This window comes from Adiantum capillus-veneris, chromosome 30 (assembly GCF_014529385.1).
Source record: "Adiantum capillus-veneris isolate H3 chromosome 30, ASM1452938v2, whole genome shotgun sequence".
Classification (NCBI taxonomy): domain Eukaryota; kingdom Viridiplantae; phylum Streptophyta; class Polypodiopsida; order Polypodiales; family Pteridaceae; genus Adiantum; species Adiantum capillus-veneris.
The window spans coordinates 96,593,774-96,610,154 of record NC_140960.1 but is presented as its reverse complement, the minus strand read 5'-3'; the positions used below and the strand labels follow the sequence as shown (position 1 = coordinate 96,610,154).

The following is a 16,381-nucleotide window of genomic DNA, read 5'->3' as shown; positions in this document are numbered from 1 at the left end:
TAGATAGATAGCACCTCAAAATCTATTTTGAAACTCTTGACATAATTCAAGGAAAATGGTCACTTAACAGGACATAAAAGTGTCCCATTACCAACCTATTGTTAAGGATGTCTTCTTTGATCTTGGATTTGAAGATTGATATAGTACATGCATGAAGAGCTTCCCAGTCAAGTGAACTTATGGTGGGAACGAGTAACTGATGTAGTTCTCCATATGCACCTTCTCCTGATGGAACCTTGTATTCTGCAAAATAGACAAACAAATCCATTGTTTTATAAAAGGAAGGTGGCTTGTCAGCATACATAGCATTTGCAATCCCTTTATGCATTGTTTTGAACGTCCCACTTCATCTCTCCAGAGGCTGCCATTCCATAGCTGTTGAAGGAAATATGTCTGGAATGGAATCAAAAAATGAGAAAAAACAATGGAAGAATGACAAATTTATTGTATCAAATAGAAGTTTTACTTTACTTATAGTAAGAATGCAGCGTGGGATGTTCGTCCCAGTCCAACACCATATCCTTGGCCATGTACACATGTTGAACCTTAGCTAGCCAACCATTGTCGGTCACTTTGAAAGCAAGAACAGGACCTTTCCAATGGTTTTTTACTTTATCACGTTTAGTTCTCTTCACTCTGTGTACACCTTTGCATGAAGGAAGCATTGCTACCCAGTCATTCACACGAAAAGATATGGGCTTCCAAAGACTATCCTCTCTAACGTTATGAAAGTCATAAGAAGTTATGTTATGTGAAGGGCGACGTGCCAAAGACGCCATGAAAACTCAAAGATTAGAAAAAAAGAAAGAAAATATAGAGACGGAAAGACTTAAACCCCTCACAAAATAGAGAGAGAGTGAAAAAGGTATACATTTGAAAAAAGTAGGTGATTTGTCATTAATGGCCTTGTTTTGAGAGCCTTCTAACATAAATTTCGTATCTTTTGACAACGCTTTTGTGAAATATAAAATAGAATAAAAGATGAGACTTCATTACTTTGGGCCGCAAATTTAATGAGATCACTTGCCGAAAGCACCTAAATATAGCAGTTTCAGCTTTAATTATGATCAAGACATTTAGCCGTTCTCCATCAAAATAGGACCACCGAAACCCAAAATAGAGGAGACAAGAGTGCCATACTTTTGTATACGTGTCAAATGACTATTGGACTATTCCTTAATCCTTAAATTAACAAACAACCCTTTTTAGTTGTTTTTGACCCTAATGTTGCGTGCTTTAGCGTACTGCTCTTTCTTGTGGATTTTCGACTCTTTCTCTTTTTCTTGAAAGGTCGTGGTTTTTTGGACTAACGACCGTTTTGATTCCCTTTGTCTATCTTATCCCTTGGCCGTTCACTACGGAACTCTTTCCTCTTAAACCCTGCACCCTTTCTTCTCTCCGCTCCGCCCTGCCCCATCTCGCACACCACGGCGCTTGATGTCATCAAATATCTATGCATATTTAATAGCCTCAGAAAGATCTTTAGGTGCTAAGGGCTCTACGTACTCAAGGTAACCGTCTATAAAACCTCTCTTGAAGCCCCGTAGCTTTTGGTATTCATCGATCATTTTTAGCTTGAGTACTATCCCCCTATAGTCCGAGATGTACTGAGTTAGGGATTTGTTCTCCATAGAACATTTATCCCACAACTCTCATTTTTTCTCTCGTCATTAGCTGGCAAGAATTCTTTGTGAAACATCGCTTCAATTTCCATCCAAGTGGCAGAATGAGGGGTTAGATTCATCCACCACTTGTAAGCCTTGCCAGTTAATGAGAGGCTAGCCTCTACGGGCTGCACGTGGCTAGGCTGCTATCGCAGCGCATGCAAGTCCGACCACTTTGCTCTAGGAACATATTGACAGAGTCTTTGTTTCATTCCCGTTCCTCGCCCCCAAACCTCGGCGGCTTTAGGTCTTTGAGGAAGTGCGAGGTTGTCTCTACAGACAGCCCTGTCGGTACATTGAGTGGTACCCCTGTGAACGCTGACGAGACTAAGCTCACCTGCGCCGCAGGGGTGCGTCTGCCTAGAGGAGTTGGGTTAAGCGAAGCCACTTTCAACGCGCCTAACCGCGTGGAGATGCTTTGAAGCATCGTAACCAAATCACCCTGGATCCTCTCTAAGGTGGTCAGTTTGGCGGTAAAATAGTGGTACATCCCGCTAGAGAGCTCCATCTCTGACACGAGGTCCGTTGGGTCGGCGAGGTCATAATCATCCAGGCCGTACTCCAAGAGGTCCTCTTCGTCACCCTTGACGGCCTCGGTGTCCATTTCTTTCGGTCATCGGTTGGAAGAGGGTCATCAGGCATGGCGGCCTCTACGGGTGCCCCGGGTCCTAGCACAGGGTCTACGGACGAGAAGGGTGCTTGCGGATCACGTGGCATGACCGAGGAGCGTGCCTCCGGACGGGTCAAAATCTGACGTCTGCGGCCAGATAACTCGATCGGGGTTAAGCCCACGATCGAGGAGAGAAGTCTAGAAAAAGATAAAGAACTAGCAAACGGGGCAGATATCTTTATTTTTTTTTAAAATTTAAAGAAATGCGAAAAGTTGCAAAATTAGAAAGCACACGCTAAAGAAAAGCACATAGAAAATAGTCACCCCCCTCTATCGAGGAGAATCCGATGCAAAAAGCTCCCGACGGCGGCACGAATCCAATGCGGTAAGGTAAGCGAGTCTGTTGCAGAAATCGACTAAAACGTTGAAGTTTCCTCTACCTAATAATTTTTGCATGAAGAGAGCCTTGCTAGAATGTTCTGCAAAATATCACCGGAATTTTCTGGTGCGGGAAAGAAATTTTTGATACCGTATCCGATTACCTCGAAAAGCCTTGCTATGGAAGCGTACACACTGCTGCCATTTTGCGTGTGATGAGCCTCTTAAGGCTAGAATTGGAAAGTGGTGGGTGGAAGGTAGAAAGTGGGCTTAATGCCTTAACCCTTGAACTCAAAAAAATGACAAAATTTTCAAATGCTGTAACCTCTATTTGAACAGAGAGACAAACGAATGGCGAGCGTGGGAGGGAGTGTGGACTTCTTCCCGCTCACTGCTGGCCAAGGAAGAGGTGGTGGGGGGGGCTGCATCCCTGTCAGAAAGAGAGAGAGAGAGTTTTGGTTTTCCTCTCGGGTGCTGCAGGGTAGCACCGCCGGCGACATCAGCACTGGGCGGTGACGGACGAGGCAGCAGGAACAGCTCCGCAGTGGTGGCGCTCGACGGCTCTACAGGCTTAAAACAACTCGATTCCAAGCTTTCTTCCTCCTCTTCTTTCTCCTCCCTTGGTTCTTCTTGTTGGAAATAAGATGCAAGGCTTTGACACGTCAGCATGACGTTTGTAATCTCAATCGTACCTCTATTGATAGAGGTCTCCAACCCGAATAATGTGAGCGGTTTCATCTGTCCACATGCATCTCTTGGTAACGCCTCCTGCACCAGCACGTCTATGTGTGTGTGTATGCACAGTGTAGAGTATCACCTCTAATTTCCACATGGTATCATCGAGTAGATAGCACTCCTACGTGCCTGTGATGCCGCCCATCATCTCGTCTCACCTGGCTGCGCACAGTGACTGCACAGTTATTGCGCTCCGTGCAAAATTCCTCGCCAATAATATGGCTGCAGAAGGCGATCCCCATTGTGGACCTCTCCTCGCACGGGACTTCTTTCTTCAATATTCTTGGGCCTCTAATCCTCATCAATTCCCTCAGGGCAAGCCACAAGCGAAGCAGAGAAATTCAACCTGCATTCTCAAAACAAAGAACCCGTCTCTGACCATCTTAGTAACCTGCACAAAACTGGGCAAGCGATGTCAGCCTCTGAGCCTGGCGAGAACACTGCAGGACAAGCAACAAAAGAACGGACCTCTGAGCCTGGCGAAAACGCTGCAGGACAAGCAACAAAAGAATCAACCTCAACCTCTGAGCCTGGCGAAACCACTGCAACACAAGTTTTTCCAATGCATCTCAGAGCCTCTGACCCGCAAGTTGTTGGGCAAGCTGCCAGTGCTGCAGAAAGCAACATGCAAGAAAATGAACAACCTTCTGAAGAAGAAAATGATGAAATGACGAGCCATACCAAAATACAGTAAATTCATTTCTGCTTTACATGCAAGTCAATTTCGTAATCACTTTTGCTTCCTTGATTTTCAAGAAGCATACACAATGGTTCCCCTACTCGAAGAAGACGAAGAGAAAGATGAGGCTACGAATGAAGTTGATGTACAAGTGTTTGATCCGGGGGGTCCTTACAACAAGGAGTTGCTCCCTGCCCAACTTCATCTTCCCATTTCCTTGAAAACCCTCCACTTTGGGAGCCATGCATCACCAACAAAACCACATCCTCACCTTGCTGGAAGTCCTGCATCTTTTTCAAGACCCTCGCCATCGACAACCTTGAACTACATGCCTACAACTGGGCGAGCCTCAATCATAAGCTCTTGACCATCTGACCCTCAACCTTTCCCTTACGGCCATGGGAAATCCAAAACTCCTTCCAGCCATGGGCTCTCACGATCTGAAGCGGAACTCCTTGTACCTCTACAGGTTGCTTCCTCTTCACTGGATGTCTCTTTCCTTCGACAACGTTCCTCCACACCCATATTGACAAATCTCTCCAACAACTCATCCTCTCAATCACCTACCTCTTTCCTCCGACGACCATCTCTTGCTTCACAGCCTATATGGCTGCCTCTCCACCCTCTGCACCACTTAATCCCTCAGCTTCACCATGGTGTCCAACACTATCGGCTCTAACATTCATTACCGTTGGCAACATTGTGATACCTCTTCTTCCAACCCCTCAACAAAGTACTAAATCCCTCCTTCCACATGGATCCTTTGCTGCTCCCGATCCAAAACATTTATTGGGCGATGGACAATAGCACTCTTGCTATTAATGTTCACAATGTGGGCAACCCCCACACTTACCTCATGGTTCTCCATCTGCATTTGGATGCACTCCCTTGAGGGGGAGAAATGTAGCAAATGAAGCTCGAGCATCCGAAGCTCCTTTCTGGCGACCAAAAGATTACCAACACCCGAACATGCCAAGATGAAAGATGAAGAATGCAGCCAAGCAGCTCAAATTTCTCAAAGACTTCAAGAGCTTCAAGCAAACTAGCTGAGCATGATTGTAATGCATTGTGCATATAGAAAATCTGCAATGCATCATCTCTCCAATTATCAAAGAATTTTTTGCTTATGGGGGAGTGTTGGAAATAAGCCACAAGGCTTTGACACGTCAGCATGACTTTTGTAATCTCAATCATACCTCTATTAATAGAGGTCTCCAACCCGAATAATGTGAGCGGTTGCATCTGTCCACACGTGTCTCTTGGTAACCGCCTCCTGCACTAGCACGTCTCTATGTGTGTGTATGCACAAAGTAGAGCAGTACCTCTAATTTCCACACTTCTTCCCAATGCTCCTCTCTTCCTCCTCTTCTCTTCCTTGCTTCCTCCAAGCTTTAATGGAAAGCTTCCTCAGCAGCCTCAGCAAGGCTCCGGAGGAGCGTGGGAGTGTGGAGCTGCATTATAAAGGAATGGTGCATAGAGTGTCATGGTAAGTGCATCTATCCTAATGGTAAGAAAGTGAGCGTAAAAATATCCCTCCATCTGCACTCGAGATTGAATCTGTCATTCGCATTTTCTTGCAGACAAGTTGATGGCTACATATAGGCCACCTCAATTGGGCCGTTAGCGGAGAGCTAGCATGGATGAATCTCATTGAGGTTCCAGCTAAGGCTGCAATAAAAATGGAAGCGAGTAGTAGTAGTAGGAACAATTAACTACTAATAAAAGGAGCTCCAAAGATCGACGCTTTTTCTCAAAGGACCTTCACAAGGGTTTCTACAAATGTAGGAAGATGAACAATTAGCTACTAATCGAGAGGAGCTCCAAAGACCGGTGCTTTTTCTCAATGGACCTTCGAGGTTTCTACAAAGGTAAGAACATGAACCCACAAAGGACGCATGCAAAAACTGCAAAGAAGCACTAACCAAAATAAGAGGAGAGTGATTCTCTTGCCAATAGGACATCCTTGTGCAAAAAAGCCTTTGGAATCTTAGATCATGGCATGGCATGCTAATAATAACTGGAGACAAAATCTCTTGTTTTGAAACATTGGCAACCAGACAATGTTGAAACCAGATATGTGATTGGTTCAGTTCGGAGTGGTTGAAAAATGAGATTATCTGTAGGAAAAGGGTTGGAGTTGCATCACCAAGGTGGTGGGCACAACCCCCAATAAGCGCTCTTGGCGGTATCTCAAAGGCAACGGATGGTTTCGGGTGTCCGGTCTGATGCACTCTGTTGGTGGGATAACAAAGCTGACTTGTCAGCTTTTCTGAAAAAAAAAACTGCCTTTGGAATCTGAGATGATGGCATGGCATGCTAATAATAACTGGAGAGAAATTAAATCTCTTGTTTTGAAACATTGGTAGCCAGACAATGTTGAAACCAGATGTGTGATTGGTGCGATTCGGAATGGTTGAAAAAGGAGATTACCTGTAGGGACCCTTTTAACACCGCTATGGGCTCGATCAGGAAGGGAAGATTTTGAAGGCTCGGGCTCCGCTATTTAGGTGAGGTATGAAATGATGGAGGCCACATTAATAAGGTGCACACACAACAAGTTTTAGACTTTTTCTCACCTAGAAAAACATGATGTTAATTCTGACATTCACACTTTAAAGTGTGAATAACACTTTTCTCACTATCAAAGTAGAATTTATGGTGTAAATCTTCTATTTTTCACATGTTTATTATTGTCACACCCTCTCATTTCATAGTAATAAAAAAATGCATCACAATTGTAAGTAAAAAAAGAAGAATCTTTAGGTATTATACTCTACTTCATACATGAGAATTATTTCTACTTTCAAGTTACTATAATGAATTATTTGCACATTGTTGTTCCAAGTTACTTAGTGCAAAATTTTCACAATGAAAAACATTTGTACATGTAGTTCTAGTGCGTATCTTTTACACCATAGCTCTAATTGATAAATATTTTTATGAAGATAGCTTTTTGAGTATGGTAAATTTATCATTTTTACAAAAGCATAAATATCCATATAGAAAATTTTGCTACCAAAAAATATTGACAATAAAAGGAAGCCCTTTTTAGGAAAACATAAATATTGGGAGTGGGTGTGGGGGAGGGAGGAGAGAGAGAGGTGGGGACGTGAAGGGGGGGGGGGGGGGGGGGGTTATCGATCTTGATGAAGCTTGATTAGCTTAGCTCACAACCAGCTCAAGATTTCCTCAAAAAGATAGCTCTACATTGAGAGTGCCAATAATAAATAACCAAGTTGAAATTCATGGTGGGTGTGGTGGAAAAGTAGAGATGGAGTAATGTGAAGCATCTACAATAATATTTTTAGTGAATGTGGCCTTTGTGTGGAGGTGCAAGGAAAATGATGAACTAGAAATTGACATTTCTTTACCTTTTAAATTTAAATGCTAAGTACGAAGAATATGATACATGTTTTAGAAGTGTAGAACCAGTAGTAAGAGTGAAACCTTAAAATTTTTAGCTTGTAAAACATGCTAAATTTATTATAGGATATTTTTAGCTATTACAAGGACACTCTCAAAGGTGCACTTTTGACATACAAATTTTAAAGATGAAAAGCAAATCAAGCTAGAGAACCAGCTTCACAAATAGTAGGGATGCAAAGCTTGAAATGATGTATCACACATTTTGATAATAAAAAAACAAAAGATTGATTTTTTTCGAATTCGTTACGTTTTCACACATTTTTCTATCATTTTGAATACACTTAATAACATGAGATTGCATGAAAATGAAGATGGACATAAATGCAAATGAAATATCGCAATACAAAGGACCATATTTATAAGATTAAGACGAATACAAAACTCTTGATTGATAACTTTCGATTAGACACAACTTTCGATGCATAAATCTCCTATTAGAGATTATTTTCATCCCCGTCCCCTTGTCAGCTTGCAAACCTTCTACTAACCATACTTGCCTATATGCAAATCTCCAAGCTGTAGCTTCCAAATAGGGCATCTTTTGTACTTTCATTCCAGGAGTCAATTTAGATATCTCCCTAAAACAGTGAAGAAGGTGCTCTTTTTGGCAAGAATAAAAGAAATCTCGTATGGCGTCGCTCCAAATATCAAAGGGCATTTCCTTGTCCTCCTTTATAAGGTCCATTGCTCGCTCCACAACTGACTCCCAATAGGAGTAGTATGCTATATAGTTGCGCCATTCTTTTCTCTTCATCAAAACCCATAGCCTACAATGTCTTTGCTTAAAATACGATCTAGTACCCAAACCTTCCTGCAAGCATTACAAAGCACATAAAAGGATTAGCGACTTCAACATACCATCCCAAAAGCACTTCCAGATTACCTTTGTGCTATAAGTGGGGTTTGCGTAATTGTGAGAAGCTTATCAAGTGTGACATTGTGTTCACTCTCCTAGTCTAGACCATATAGCTTGCTAAACCACCTCTCTCCTAGTGCCAGATTTGCCACTGCAACCAATTTGCACCCGTATTTATTCTTGAGATACGTCTCGACCTCATCAATGGAGCTCTTGTATATTTCATTATAGCCTTGATCTTCACAAGAGAGGCTGAATTCTGTGAGTCTTTTTGATAGCTGTTCCTTAAATTCTTCCTATATGTGAAACAAAATTTTTGTAGATGCTTTACAAGAGACAGATGAGTACAAAGCATATGTAAGCTACCGAATACATCAACTGCATGAGCAAACCGAGGGGAATTTTCCACCAAATCCAAGGATGCACCCTTTTGTCCTCTTGTATTTCTACTTCAATTTCTTGTAGAGCCTCTTCGTCGAAGAATTTCTTCCAGCTTTGCTCGTTTCCAAGATCGAGCCTCCTAATGAGAAAGATATAACTTGCAAGTGACCGCTTCACATGAGTTTGTGTCAAGCTATGGAAGTGTCAAGCAAAAAAGAACATCAGAAGAGATTCTTACAAGGAGGAGAAAGAATAATGAGTGCCAGAGTTACCTTTTACCTGCTTAGGCAGTCTAGAGTCCATAGCATTAAATACTGTTCGTCAGGAGAGAAATACGTCATGGTGCACTTAACACGCACGTACTTTGAAGGATCATCACGACAAACTACAATTTTTTCACACTTGTATTACAATATTTATTGATGTAAAATGAATATCTTTGAAAACAAACAAGACTTACGAGTGTTGATTTGTGACGTCCAAGCTTTGAGACGATGGTTCCCATCGAGTACCACCAATTTTTGACCTTTAAGATGCATCCAACTTTGAGAAAGGGATAACTCCATCTTAAACTCTCGATTAATAGCACCCCAAAAGGACGCATCCCACTGTTTCTCTTCCTCTTCTGAGACGCCAATCCTCTCTCCATTGGGCAAAAATTCAGAAACAAGAAAGTTTCCAAGACTTGACATATATCCTACTTTCTTAAACTTATTTTTTAATTCCCCAATGTTCCCTCTAGTGCTGCAGACTGCTTCATGACCCACCAATTGACACAAGGGTACCCAAGGGAGCTCTATATCTCGATATACCTCATGCTTAGCAACCCAAGTTTGCAAGAGTTTTGCATCAAGCTCCATGTACCTAGTCTTGGTCTTCTCAACATAGACATCAAGACTAGTCTCTTTTGGGTTCGAAAGTTGGGACTGGGTATCAACAACAGCTCCTAATGAGGGTTGGGTGGTTTCTGATTCTTCCACCATTACCTTACCACACACAAAATATTCAAAATTTTGTCAACTTGTCATTTATCACGATGATTTAATGAGCAAAAAGCGAACTACTTACAATAACCTGGATCCTTAAGTCAAAAGCAACTTCAAACACTAGAAGACAAGTGTAAAAACCTAAACACATTGATTAGAAAGTCATAATTACGAAAAGAATATGAAAGTATTAAGCAAATGCGAATGCAGGGCATCACTCTAGATGCATTTACCTATGCGTTCCCCTTGAAGGCATGTGGCACTATATAGGATGCTGAAATGGGCAACAAAATTCATGATGATTTTGTTGGTCAAGGATATGCCAAGTAGAGGTAGGGTCCGAAAGCTCTGAACTATTTTTAGATGATGCGAATCGAGCGTATCTCTCTAGATACAATCACCTGTGCTTGCATCTTAAAGACATGTGGCAATTTTCCATCCTTGAGATGGGATATGCCGAATAGGAGCGGGACGAAGAAGCACTACCTTGCTCAATTTGTTGAGAAAAAATGCAATTTATCGCAATACCTTTCTCAACATGTAGGCCAAATGTGGCAGGGCTAGGGAGCCAACGCTGTTTTCAGCCAATGCGGAGGCAAGGCATCGCCCCAGTAGCATTCAACTTGAAGGCATGTGGCGCTATACAAGATGTTGAAATGGGGATCAAAATTCAGTTTTCAGCTCATGTGAAGTGAGCGCATGTCTCCAGATGCAATCACCTTCGCTCGCATCCTAAATACATCTCGTAGTTTTGAAATCACTACTACTATGGGCGAAAGAACTCACATGGTACTGTTAGTTGGGCTTGTTGAGGAAAAACACAATGCTTGGCACTTTGTCAGTCAGAGATATGCCCAATAGGGGAGGGGCGAAGAATCTCTGAATTGCTTTTGGCCGATAGGAAGCGAACGCATCTCTCCAGATGCAACCACCTACACTCGCATCTTAAAGACATGTCGCAGTTCAACCGTCATTGCTAAGATGGGCAAAAGAACTAACATGGTGCTTTTAGTTCGGTGTTGTCGAGAAGAAACACAAATTTTCGCAATGTAGGCCAAATGAAGTTTTTGTCAAGAACATGTAGGTCAAATGTGGCAGGGCTAGGGAGCCAGGCTGTTTTCAGCCAATGTTTTCAGCCAATGCAGAGGCAAGGCATTGCTCCAGATGCATTCACCTTGAAGGCATGTGCCACTATGCAAGATACTTAAATGGGAAGCGAAAATTCAATTTTCAGCTGATGCAAAGCGAACGCACTTCGGAGCGATGCGAAGCGAACGCCCCTTTGGACAACGTTTTTCAGCCCCTTTGGACAGTGTTTTTCAGCTTGGATTGACATCGTTTTCAGCCCCCTTAGACAACGTTTTTGCGGCCATTCATCTAGCTTTTTTCAGCCCCTTGGGATAGCGGGTCTCAGCCAAGATTAGCCGCATTTTCAGAGGTCTACATCAGTGTTTTTGCATGGCTGTAGCAGCGTTTTCTCCAGATGCAATCACCTATGCTCGCATCTTAAAGACATGTCGTCGGCCATCATTGCTAAGATGGGCAAAAGGACTCACATGGTAGTGTTAGCTAGGGTTGAGGAGAAAAAACGCAATGCTTGGCACTTTGTTAGTCAGAGATATGCCGAATATAGGGGAGGGAAGAGGAAGCTCTGAACTATTTTCGGCTGATGCGAAGCGAACGCATCTCTCTCGATGCAATCACCTACGATCGCATCTTAAAGACATGTCGTAGGCCATCATTGTTGAGATGGGCAATAGGACTCACATGGTAGTGTTAGCTAGGGTTGTCGAGAAAAAATGCAATGCTTGGCACTTTGTTAGTCAGAGATATGCCGAATAGGGGAGGGAAGAGGAAGATCTGAAATGTTTTCGGCTGATGCGAAGCGAGTGCATATCTCAGATGCAATCACCTACACTCGCATCTTAAAGAAATGTCGTAGTTCTACCATCATTGCTGAGATAGACAAAAGAACTCACATGGTAGTGTTAGCTAGGGTTGTCAAGAAAAAACGCAATGCTTGGCACTTTGTTAGTCAAAGCTATGCCGAATAGGGGTGGGGCGAAGAAGCTCTAGACAATTTTCAGTTGATGCAGAGCGAGTGCATCTCTCCAGATGCAATCACCTACCACCTACGCTCGCATCTTAAAGACATGTCGTCGACCATCATTACTTAGACTTCCTAAAGAACTCACATGGTAGTGTTAGCTAGGGTTGTGGATAAAAAAAGGAATACTTGGCAATTTGTTAGTCAGACATATGCTGAATAGGGGAGGGAAGAGGAAGCTCTGAACTATTCTCGGCTGATGCGAAGCAAACGCATCTCTCCGGATGCAATCACCTATGCTCGCATCTTAAAGACATGTTGTCGCACCTACCCTCCAGAAGACTTCTCAAGCAAGAAACCCCGCAAAGCCCTGGCGTTTTCCATCAGTGAAGCCCAACGTTTTCAGCAGCCACCTCCGTAGCAGATTAGCCCCTTTGGACAACATTTTTCAGCCGGGATTGACAACGTTTTTCAGCCCCTTTGGACAGTGTTTCTCAGCCTGGATTGACAACGTTTTTCAGCCTCCTTGGACAACGTTTTTGCAGCCATTGATCCAGCTTTTTTCAGCCCCTTGGGACAGCGATTCTTAGCCAAGATTAGCCGCATTTTTAGAAGTCTACATCAGCGTTTTTGCATGGCTGTAGTAGCGTGGGAAGTGCATGGGAAGTTCTATGACAATCACTCGACTCTAGACCTGAGTCTAGTCCCCCTAGACCACACTAAACAGATTATATATACAACAGAGTACCTCCCATCCATAACTAGTAAGAAATATATTTGAGAGACAACTACACATATCCAGACTGAGGTGGGAATGATAGGCTAGCCATGGTGTCCACTCGCCACCCTTGGTATCACTGCTTCGCATCTCGCCAAGCCCTTTGGACCACTAGAATGTCGACCACCTAGTCCATCATCCGGCAAGTGTGAACCAAGACGCCTCAGCAAAGAACAAAAACAAATAAGGGGCTAGGGTGCATCCTTGTTGGACAGAATGAGAAAGATGAAACCGCCACACAATGTAACCGCCACGGCATCCTTGTGATCTGCTCAGTAATAAACAAACCCTAAAGTATATAAAAATTATCCGTCATCTATTGTTTTGAGAGGCTATTTGGTATAGGGATAGGATGGGAAGCAGTGAAAGAAGGGGAAATGCAAGGGAGAATGAGGGAGCCAAGCTTGAAACCAAGACAAAATTTGCCCCGAATAGACAGTGCCAAAAAGAAACAAATGTCATCCTCACTGATGTCATCGGTGCACATAAATGCATTCACCCATTGCGAGGCTCTATGGCTGTGGATTTAGAGGGGGTATTGGGCACTGCCACAAATGGTATGTCAAGGCAATCAACCACATTGTAACTTTCTGGCCTTCAAAATTGTCTTATAGATCACTATGGCCTTTTGAAAAGGTTATATAACATTTTAGCTCATTTCATTTTTTCCCTCTCTCTCACGCAGGGCATTTTGAAGACGTTGAGATAACATTTCTTTTAATTTCGTTTTTCTCCCTCTCTCTCACTCCACATCTCGTTATGTTGCCTTTGAAGGGCCCCTACCCTTCTTTCCCTGGCAAACGCCCTCTCTCTCACGCCATAGCTTGTCGTAATCACATCAAACCAAATACAAAACATACCATATTCGCGTTGATGGACCCTCGCCTCCCACAGCTTATATCGCCTCTCTTGCTTCCAACAGGCCTGCCTCTAACGCGATCTCGACGCTTCCAAGCTATACTTCGTCCATTTTCTTCTTTCTTTTGAGTTTGAGCAACGACGGCGCCGTCGTTGCTCAAATTTTTAAAAAAGCTCCAAGCAATATTAAGCACTTTTATTGTGTATTTAGATATTGGCCTAAATTGAAACATCTTGGGCACGCCTTACCATGCATAATCGATTATTATTAAGCATTTTTCTTACCTTCACTTCATGCGCTCATTTCTTCACACCATCGCCAACTAACGTCTCCTCTGTGCACCTTCCTTTGTCCCTTAAGCTTTTCCATTGCACCTTCCTCTTCCCATAGACTTCTTCTCCATTGGAGAAGCTATCTCCTCTGTGCACCTTCGTCTTTCCCTTGACCTTCTCCATTGCACCTTCCTCTTCCCATTGACTTCTTCGACGAAATATGTAGCTCGTGCAGCTTGTTCCAAGCTTCAACTTCGTCATCAAGCCACCGTTCTCCTGCAGTTGCAAAGAAGCTCGACCTCTTCGTGCAGTTTTCCACTTATAAGGTACTTTTTCATTGTGAAGTGAAGCTCCATTGCTTAGCTCCACCCATTAGAACCAGCATTACCCAAATATTGGGATAGAAATTCTCCCTTTAGCATGAGTTTTGTAAAACAAAACCCTCCCCCTTGTTTAATATCATCTTTACATATTGCTTACAAAAGTACAAAATCAAGCATGGTTTGTAGTCAAGGAATTATTTGAAACATGATTGAAATCACAAATATAAGCCAATATCATTCAACAAAATACCATGATTATCTAGAGGGTGATTTTTATTGATACAAATTGGGCCCATTTACTGAAATTTATGATGTGCTTTTGTTTGCAGGGTTAATAGCAATCACATCAACATGGAGAATGAGCCTTTGAAAAGCAGCTTCTTATGGAATGCTGAAAAAGTAGCAGTGTTTGTTAATGAATATTTGGGAATGGATCGCTATACCAAAAGTATATGCAAGAACAATATCGGCGGAAGAAGTCTCTTTTACACCTCTGTGGCTTCATGGGGAGCCTTGGGAATAGAAGTTAGTGGACACAGACTTGCTTTGCATAGTTGGGCGCAAAGCAAATGGGCCGAGGTAGAGACTTTGTCATCCACTCCAGCAAAACAAGTTTCGCAAGAAGTGACACCTCACATGCAGCATGATCATTTGTCCTTGACATACGTTGGGAGAGATGAAGCAAATTTTTCCAACAATGAACTCAATTGCCAAGCAATCAGAATCTCATTTTGTAGTCCAAATCCCAAAGAGTGCAAAGGAAAAAGTTTTGCTTCATATAAATCATGCTTGGGAGCATCGCACATACAATAGGAACATGGAACGGATTCGCATGTGGACCGAACAAGGGCTAGGTTTGTTTCCCATCGACAAGTTTATGCAAGCAGACTTCAAGAAGGACAAGGAAATGATGTAGCAAGTGGATAAGTTCATTCATCGGAAGTGAAGAACACTATCTCCTTTCGAGCCCGTAATGAAGTCAAGGATTCCGATTATATGACAGAGAGACAAATCTTTCTAAAAATAAACCAGCATAGACGTTACATGAGACTCAAAGCAGTGCCATTGTTTGAAGGGCTTGGTAAAATCCACCAGATCCCAATGGAAGATATCTTACACTTGGAGAGTGTTGAAGATAGAAACCACGAAGAAGTAGGCACTGAGATGGTTGACCTTGAAGTAGATGATTTGTTTGAAGGTATAGAAAATTTCTCTGCCCCTCTACATCATATACAAGAGGTTTGCTATGTGCCTACTAGTGGCCAAGAAAAGGTCAAAATCATGGGAGCATCCAATCGTATAACTGAAGAGAATGTGAGATGTAGATGTGGATCGTTTCCCAAAGGTACACCACAACAATTTTGCTCCATTCCCGTCCTTGATTCGCACACAAAAGAAGAGGCATAGTCTTTTCAAAGTCACATGGTGAACATGATTATGAGTGGTGGAAGGTGGAGATTGAATCATTGAGCGATGATGCAAAGAGTCTTTATATTCCTAGAAGTCTTCTACCAGGATCTAGATTCCATATTGTAAGTACCCCTCTAGTAAAACACCTAAATTACATTCACTTTTAAGATTTTTGATAGCTCACTTTTTATTTTTCAAATTTAGAATCAAATAATAGAGGTTCCACTTGTGTTTCTTAGCAAGATTGAGCCTCGATCAACCGATGAAGAAGGACATGTAATATTTCTCTTTTGCTTTGTAAAGATCAACTATTTGTCTTTGAATATGTTTTCTAACTACAAGTTGCTTATAGCCTTGGAAAGAAACAAGCCCCTTATCTTTGCAACAAAAGTCAAGTGTGAATTCAACCATAGAACACACAAATAAGTGGTCTCAATCTCAATTAGAGGTAAATTCATTACATACCTTTGCGTATTAACTTTCGTGTTTTCTCACATGTCAATGTTCTATTCTAAAAGGATGAGAATACTCCTACTGGTTCGATCACATACACTCAATAAAAAAGGCTATCTCTTGCTTGTGACTTTGAGCATTCAAGACAGCTAGAAGACGTATGCCTACTCTTGTTAAGAGTTGATTGTCTATTTATCTTTTTGTAAACCCTTCAAATTTTGCTTCTTTGATTGTTTAGGTTATAAATATTGCAAATGGCTTACCCTCACATGTTCAAGCATCCATTTCTTCTAACAAAGAAAAGATTGCTTGCTCAAAGATTCTTGATCAGGTATACGTTTGCATTTATTGAAGCATCAATGATATTCCTTCCATTGAGAATAATTAAGCAATTTTTTGTTGAAAAAGTTCAATGGACCGCTTGGGTTTGGGGATCCACAGCCAACAAACAAGCAACTTGAAGAGGTACTTAATAAAAAGGCTCCTCTATCTTGCAAGTTGATTAGTAATTTGTGGTATATATA

General features: G+C 42.2%; 4 pseudogenes; 3 read left to right on the top strand and 1 right to left on the bottom strand.

Moving 5' to 3' along the window:
* Positions 1-3,605: 3,605 nt before the first annotated feature.
* Positions 3,606-4,081, top strand: LOC147418464 (uncharacterized; annotated as a pseudogene).
* A 73-nt stretch (positions 4,082-4,154) lies between these two features.
* On the top strand, positions 4,155-4,873 carry LOC147418463 (uncharacterized; annotated as a pseudogene).
* A 2,983-nt stretch (positions 4,874-7,856) lies between these two features.
* On the bottom strand, positions 7,857-9,421 carry LOC147418462 (uncharacterized; annotated as a pseudogene).
* Positions 9,422-14,330: 4,909 nt separating this feature from the next.
* Positions 14,331-15,198, top strand: LOC147418461 (uncharacterized; annotated as a pseudogene).
* The last annotated feature ends 1,183 nt before the right edge of the window (positions 15,199-16,381 follow it).